We start from the raw sequence: 8,672 nt of genomic DNA on the forward strand, positions 1-8,672 counted from the left end.
GGGAGCGTCTGTAGGAGAAGATAGTCAAGCTTTCTTATGCGTGTCTCTTTCTTCGGGAAGTGGTGGTGCAGAATACCTTAGAGATTTTCAGTTAGCTTGGAATAATTGAAATCACCCATAATGATAATCTTATCGAACACATACTTGATTTTCTCATATGGTGTTTCATTGCCTCTCCTGCTCTATAAAAATAGATTTATCTTCCTCCCTGCTTTCTCTTCCCTCAAAATGCTTCATGTTATTAAAAACAGAAGATTGCTTGCCAGTGTTTTATTTGCCACGTGTGAGGCCATTGATCATCTTTACTTGCTCTCTGTGCGCATGTGCACATCATTAGCTCAACTCCACTCAGAATGCTCCTGCAAGAAATGTTGCTAATTCAATTAACAAATACATAAAAGTTAATTAAAATGTAGCATTTACATCATAATAATTGCACTTGGGGAAAGAATAATAGAGGCATCAGAGTGAAAAAGTCCACCCTACAAATTGTTCTCTACGGATGTAATTGGTTCACCCCAAAGCTTCCAACTCTGGCTTTCGGGTCTGTTCTGCACTTAGAACCAACCGAGAAATTTCCATAAGGACGGATTTTTTTCACAAGCACCTCAAAGCCAATATTTCCAAAATTAAGCCTCTACAACAGCTCCTGCTCACTCTGGCCAGACAGCACCCCAGTATCTGTCTCACTGCCTCCTCTCCAGCACCTCAAAGTCAATCAGGCAACAAGGCCTCCTTTTCCACCATCCTGCCTCTGCCCAGACCCTCTTTCTCTCCTGCCTGGACCACAGGGGGAGCTCCCAGCCTCCATCCCGCCTACTCCAGTTGGGCCTCCACGTGCCCTTTACCGGCAGCTCAGGTTGTATCACCTCCCCTTTCTATGAAAAAACCACCAGTCTTCTCCCCTCTCCTCTCTTCACATCTTCTCTATGCAAAACATCCAAGTTCCTTGATAGGACTCAAATTGCCTCTTTCAACCTCCTTTCCTGCTATGTCCCTCCTCAAACAATAATTTAAAAACTCATTGGCCCATGCACCACCCATAAATGTGGGTGTACTTTCTTGCTCAAGTTGTTCCACTCAGTGTGTCAGGCTCCTATGTCAATACCCCTTCCTCTGTTGATGACTAACTCGGTAACTACAGGGCCATTTCTTGGAAGAATATCAGAATTTATTGATCACGTGGCTCTACTATGCACAAGTAAGAAGCCAGTAATATCTTCCCAAGGCCGATGTTAGAGAGACTTGTTCACAAAAATCCCATCAGCTGGAATGTTGAACATTTCTCCAGCTTCCTTGGTGCTCTGCTCCATCACCAGTCTCTGTATAACAAGGAGGCAGAAGAAAAGGTTTCTGACACCATATCTAGTGGTCTTATCTCATGCTTTGAGTGTCCAATGTATAAAACAGCAACAGTAAATTCTTCATAATGTTTGGTGACCCTACGTTACCTAAACTTTGTACATCAGTAGGACCAGATTTTATCAAGAGGGAATTGATGCATATGGTGGTATGCTGAAGACATTAGTTGTGACAACTGAGAGAACAAAAGCCGATCAACAAATGTCTGCCTTTTTGATAGCATTCTGCCTCAAAGCCATATAAGGATGGTGTAGGAAGTCAAACAGACGAACCAAAAAGTTGCCTGTGTTCACTCCTAAATATAGTTTACTATTATATATGATTAATAGTGTTTTTGTTGTTAGTTGCCACTGAGTTAACTCTAACTCTTGGCGACCCCATGTAGGACAGAACGAAATGCTGCCCAGTCTTGCGCCATCTTCAGGATCATTGGTATGCTCTAGTCCACTGTTATGCCCACTGTGTATTTTGAGTGCCTTGCAACCTAGGGGGCTCATCTTCTAGCACTATACTAGACACTATTCAGTTGTGTTCCATAGGGTTTTCACTGGCTAATTTTTGGAAGTAGATCACCAGGTCTTTCTTCCTAGTCTGTCTTAATTTGGAAGCTCTACGAAAACTGTCCACCATGGGTGACCCTGCTGAAATACTGGTGGCATAGATTCCAGCATCATAGCAGCAGGCAAGCCACCACGGTATGACAGACTGACAGACAGGTGGTGGATGATGAAGGACGGTCCTCAATAAAGTCCTTCTCTGTCTTCCTAATCAGAGAATCATCACTTCTGCTGTACTGCTTCCAGAAATTATTTCACTGGCCTTGTTCCAGTACAGGCTGTTTCATAGATAGTCTGTCTTCCAGTTAGACTATAAGCACCTTCAAAGCAGAGACATAACTGGGCACCTACATGGGCCAAGCATGGTTCTTGGTGCTGGGAACATGGTGGGTGCAGTAAACGGACTTCAGCTTTCTAGCCCATCTCCTTCTAGTGTGCCCCCCTTTACTGAAGAGACTGGATAAAGGAGAACTGGCATTTCACAGAACTCCTGGCAGCTAGGTATTGGGGTGCAAAGTAGGTTGCAACAATTAGTTGCTGTCATGGATTGAATTGTGTCCCCCCAAAATATCTGTCAACTTGGCTGGGTCATGATTCCCAGTATTGTATGATTGTGTACCATTTTGTAATCTGATGTGATTTCCTTATGTGTTGTAAACTCTATCACTATGATGTAATAAAACGGATTAGTGGGAGTTATACTGATGAGGTCTACAGGATTAGACAGTGTCTTAAGCCAATCTGCTTAGAGATGTAAAACAGAGAAGACAGCAGAGACACATGGGAACCTCATACCACCAAGAAAGCAGTGCTGGGAGCAGAGGACGTCCTTCGGACTTGAGGTTCTTGCGCAGAGAAGCTCCCAGACCCAGGATAGACTGATTCATCACAAGGACCTTCTTCCAGAGCAGACAGACAGCCTTCCCCTGGAGCTGATGCCTTGAATTTGGACTTGTAGCCTACTGGACTGTGAGCGAATAAATTTCTCTTTGTTTTCTTTCTGTTATAGCAGCACTAGATGACTAAGACAGCTGCCCTTTCATGAGATCTGGAAAGCAGAGGTAGTGGAGCCGTCCTTGCTCTGCTATTTGGGCTGTCTCCATTGTTAGGTAAGTTGTGGAGATGTGGATCCTAAGAAGTAGTGGTGGCAGCAGCCGCAGCAGCAGCGACTTTCTGAGCCCAGCTTGCTGGTGTGTTTTGTTCTCGAAAACAGTAGTTCCTGCAACAGTCTCCTGAATCCTCTTCTTTTAGCCCCTCCAACAATTGTGTGAGCGCCTGATGCCTTGTATTAAACCCTTTCTGCTTAAAACACTTGAGGCGTCTTTGTCTTCCTGCACTGAACCCTGACAGTTACAAATGGTAAATAACCCATGGACGTCCCAGTCAATTCCAACTCATAGAGACCCTATAGGACAGAGTAGAACTGTCCCACAGGGTTTCCAAGGCTGTAAATCTCTATGGGAGCAGACTGTCACATCTTTCTCCTGCGGAGCCGCTGCTGTGTTCCAATCACCAACCTTTCCATTAGTAGATGAGCGCTTTAAACCACTGCACCACTAGGGCTCCTTACAAATGGTAAAGAAGACTCCGTATTTCCATCTTGGTGTCTGTAGACAAGTGTAAGAGGTGGTTGTTGTTGTTGTTAGGTGCCGTCCAGTCAGTTCCGACTCACAGAGACCCTATGTACAACAGAATGAAACACTGCCAGGTCCTTCACCTGGCAATCATTGTTATGCTTGAGCCCATTGTGACAGCCACTGTGTCAATCCATCTTATTGAGGGTCTTCCTCTTTTTCACTGACCCTCTACTTTAGCAAGGATGATGTCCTTCTCCAGGGAGAGGTACCTCCTTATAACAGGTCCAAAGTATGTGAGACAAAGTTTCAAAATTCTTGCTTCCAATGAACATTCTGGCCGTACTTCTTCCAAGAGAGATTTTTTCATTCTTCTGGCAGTCCGTGGTATATTCGGTATTCTTCACCAACACCATAATTCAAAGGCAGCAATTCTTTGGTCTTCCTTATTCATTGTCCAGATTTCACATGCATACGAGGCAATTGAAAATATCACGGCTTGGGTCAGGCACACCTTAGTCCTCAAAGTGATATCTTTGCTTTTCAACACTTTAAAGAGGTCTTTTGCAGCAGATTTGGCCAATGCAACATGTAGTTTGATTTCTTGACTGCTGCTTCCATGGGTATGGATTGTGGATCCAAGTGAAATTAAATTCTTGACAACTTCAATCTTTTCTCCATTTATCATGATGTTGCTTATTGGTTCAGTTGTGAGGATTTTTGTTTTCTTTATGTTGAGGTGCAATCCATACTGAAGGCTGTGGTCTTTGATCTTCATCAGTAAGTACTTCAAGTCCTCTTCACTTTTAGCAGGCAAGGTTGCGTCATCTGCATATCGCAGGTTGTTAATGAGTCTTCCTCCAATCCTGCTGGCTTGTTCTTCTTCATATAGTCCAGCTTCTTGGACTATTTGCTCAGCATACAGATTGAATAGGTATGGTGAAAGGATACAACCCTGACACACACCTTTCCTGACTTTAAACCACGTGATATCCCCTTGTTCTGTTTGAATGACTGCCTCTTGATCTGTGTACAGGTTCCCCATGAGCACAATTAAGCATTCTGGAATTCCCATTCTTCGCAATGTTATCCATAATTTGTTATGATCCACACAGTGGAATGCCTTTGCATAGTCAATAAAATACAGGTAAACATCTTTCTGGTATTCTCTGCTTTCAGCCAGGATCCATCTGACATCAGCAACGATACCCCTCATTCCATGTCCTCTTCTTGAATCCAGTTTGAACTTCTGGCGCTACCCTGTTGATGAACTGCTGCAGCCGCTTTTGAATGACGTTCAACAAAATTTTACTTTCCTGTGGTATTAATGATGTTGTTTGATAATTTCAACATTCTTTTGGATCTCCTTTCTTTGGAATGGGCACAAATATGGATCTCTTGCACTCACTTGGCCAGGTAGCTGTCTTCCACATTTCCTGGCGTGGATGATTGAGCACTTCCAGAGAGGCATCTGTTTGTTGAAACATCTCAGTTGGTATTCTGTCAATTGCTGAAGCCTCATTTTCTGCCATTCTCTTCAGCGCAGCTTGGACTTCTTCCTCTAGTACCATTGGTTCCCGATCATATGCTACCTCCTGAAATGGTTGAATGTCAACCAGTTCTTTTTGGTACAGTGACTTTGTGTATTCCTTCCATCTTCTTTTGATGCTTCCTACATTGTTGAATAGTTTCCCCCAGAATCCTTCAATATTGCCACTTGAGGCTTGAATTTTCTCTTCAATTCTTTCAGCTTGAGAAATGCCAGGTGTGTTCTTTCCTTTTGGTTTTCTAACCCTGGGACTTTGCACATTTCATTATAATACTTTGCTTTGTCTTCTTAAGCCGCCCTTTGAAATCCTCTGTTGAGCTCTTTGACATCATCATTTCTTCCTTTTGCTTTAGCTACTCAACCTTTAAGAGCAAGTTTCAGAGTCTCTTCTGACATCCATTTTGATCTTTTATTTCTTTCCCGTCTTTTTAATGACTTTTTGCTTTCTTCATGTATGATGTCCTTGATGTCATTCCACAACTTTTTCGGTCTTTGGTCATGAGTTTTGAATGCGTCAAATCTCTTCTTAAGATGGTCTGTAAATTCAAGTGGAATATACTCAAGGTTGTATTTTGGCTCTCGTGGACTTGTTCTAATTCTTTTCAGCTTCAACTTGAACTTTCATATAAACAATTGTTAGTCTGTTCTGCAGTCAGGCCCTGGCCTTGTTCTAACTGATGATGTTGAGCTTTTCCACTGACTCTTTCCACAGATAGAGTCGATTTGATTCCTGTGTATTCCATTTAGCAAATTCCACATGTGTAGTAGCTGTTTATGTTGTTGAGAGAAGGTGTTTGCAGTGAAGAAGTCGTTGGTCTTGCAAAATTCTATCATGTGGTCTCTGGTGTCATTTCTATCCCCAAGGCCATGCTTTCCAACTACAATCATTCTTCGTTTCCAACTTTTGCATTCTAATCACCAGTAATTATCAACGCATCTTGATTGCATGTTTGATCCATTTCAGACTGCTGAAGTTGGTAAAAATCTTCAGTTTCTTCATCTTTGGCCTCAGTGGTTGGTGCATAAATTTGAATAATAGTCGTATTAACTGGTCTTCCTTGTGGGCGTATGGATATTATCCTATCACTGACAGCGTTGTACTTCAGGACAGATCTTGAAAAGTTCTTTTTGATGATGAATACGACACCATTCCTCTTCATTTGGTCATTCCCGGCATAGTAGATCATATGATTACCTGATTCAGAATGGCCAATACCAGTCCGTTTCAGCTGACTAATGTGTAGGATATTGATCTTTATGTGTTCCGTTTCATTTTTGAAGACTGGAAGTTTTCCTAGATTCATACTTTGTGCATTCCACATTCTAATTATAATGGATGTTTTTGAATCATGCCACCTCAGCAAATGAAGTTTCCGAAAGCTTGACTCCATCCACATCATTAAGGTCAACTCTACTTTGAGGAGACAGCTCTTCTCCAGTCATATTTTGAGTGTCTTTCAACATGAGGGGTTCATCTTCTGGCACTATACCAGATGATGTTCCACTGCTATTCATAAGTTTTTCACTGGCTAATTTTTTCAGAAGTAGATCACCAGGTCCTTATGTTGTTGAAGCTCTGCTGAAACCTATCCATCATGGGTGACCCTGCTGATATCTGAAATACCAGTGGCATAGCTTCCAGCATCACAGCAACATGCAAGCCACCACAGTATGACAAACTAACAGACGTCTAGGGTATAAGAGGTTAAAATACGGGAAATACCTAAATACCTGCCAATGAGGGGATAAGGTACATTAATGTGAAGGAAATAACTTATGAGATATTTTGCTGACATTAAAATTTATAAAGTGAAGAAAAAGCATCAAACATTTTTTTTTTTTTTTGCTAAATTTTGGGCCAATAAACCCTAACAAAAATGTTTTTATCATGATTACATATCTATATAAAGTGTTCTACATGGATTAATATTATTAGTAAGCAGAGAAAAAGAAAGTAATTGTTTTTGAATGATGAGGATGTTAATGAAATTCTTATCATTTGTAGTTTCATTTAAAGATGATGTAAAAAATTTGTTTTGATAGAAATAATTTGAGAAATACAGAGAATTTGTACCAGGCTCCATACGGAAGTCATAAAGAAGATGAAATGATCTGAAAAATAAATCAGAGGAACCAGGAAGTAATTTAGTTTAAAAGTTGTATTAATAAAATATGTAATGTAATATTCTGCCTTTCCCATATAAAATTGTGCTTCTAGACTACCAGTATATGCACCTATTGAATTGCCTTTCCAATTTATTCGTGTAATCAGCAAATATATGAACCTTGCACTATGGCAGCAGAGAATGTAGCACTGAGTGTAGCAAAGTCTTTGCTTTCACAGCTGTGCCAGCTGCCTGCATTCTTGTATCAGCTCACAGTCCAGCATCGTCCTAGCCACACATTTTACGCAGAGAAATGGATCCCAGAGAGGTTGAGGAAATTCTACATGTGGAATCAAAACCCAGGGCTGTGAACACATTCTCAGCCCCTCTGAAAAATTAAATAAAGGCTTAAACCATTAAAGAGAGATTGTATGTTAGAAATAGGGAAAACTTCCCAATGGCAAGAAATACCTGGGTGGCATAAATGGTTAAGTGCTCCACTACTAATGGTTCATAGGTGTCTTGGAAGAAAGGCCTGGCAATCTCCTTCCAAAAGGACACAGCCATTGAAAACCCTATGGAAGGTCCCAGCCATTGAAAACCCTATGGAAGGTCCCAGCCATTGAAAACCCTATGGAAGGTCACAACCATTGAAAACCCTATGGAGCGCAATTCTGTTCTGAAACCCTTGAGGTCGCCATGACTCAGAATTGTTTCTATGGCAACTGCTTTGGTTTGGGTTCCTAATGGCAAAAGTTGTGGATCATCATCTCCAGTTATGGAGGGTGGGATTGTGAGAAGAAGAACTGGCTAATGAGGGAAAACCCACGTAGGGAAATTAAAAAGAAAACACAAAAGAAGAGGCAAAAAAAATTGGGTTTTATGCATTGAACTAATTTAGCATTTATGGTTTTGTTTATTTTTGTCTGGGGGGTAGAAAATAATTGCAAATGTGTACACTGTGCAAAATACTTAATAATTTTAAAAAACCCTACAGCATTTCCTTATTTGGGAGTCCTAAAAAAGGGGCAGAGTATCCCTTCTCCCCTTGAGGATGGGCATGTTTTTCTCAACATAATACAGAAACATTTTTTTAAATAATATTGTGTTTTTGGTGAAAGTTTACACAGCAAATTAGGTTCCTATTTGACAACCACTACACAAATTTTTCAGTTACATTTTTCACAATGTGTTAACATTCTCTTTGACTGTGTTCAATACAGAAACATTTTTGTATAAAATACAAGGGCCTCAGGAATCCAGGAAACATCTAATCAACCTAGCGATAGCTTCTCTTGTATGTTCAGCACTGTGGATCTAACCCAGCCCCTATCAGTCAGCATGAATAAATGGAAACCTCTCTCTGGACGTTTTATGGACCTGTGGCATAGTCTGGACTTTCTTGGCTTGAAGATAGAACAACAGAGCAAAGCTTCTTCTCAGCACTAAGAGGCTGTGACTCACCCCTTGAGACTACCCACAGTAGTCGGCTGGACCAAGAAGAGGAAGATCTTCTCTGTGTCTG

Source organism: Trichechus manatus, unplaced genomic scaffold, assembly GCF_000243295.1.
Source record: "Trichechus manatus latirostris isolate Lorelei unplaced genomic scaffold, TriManLat1.0 scaffold00031, whole genome shotgun sequence".
Taxonomy (NCBI): domain Eukaryota; kingdom Metazoa; phylum Chordata; class Mammalia; order Sirenia; family Trichechidae; genus Trichechus; species Trichechus manatus.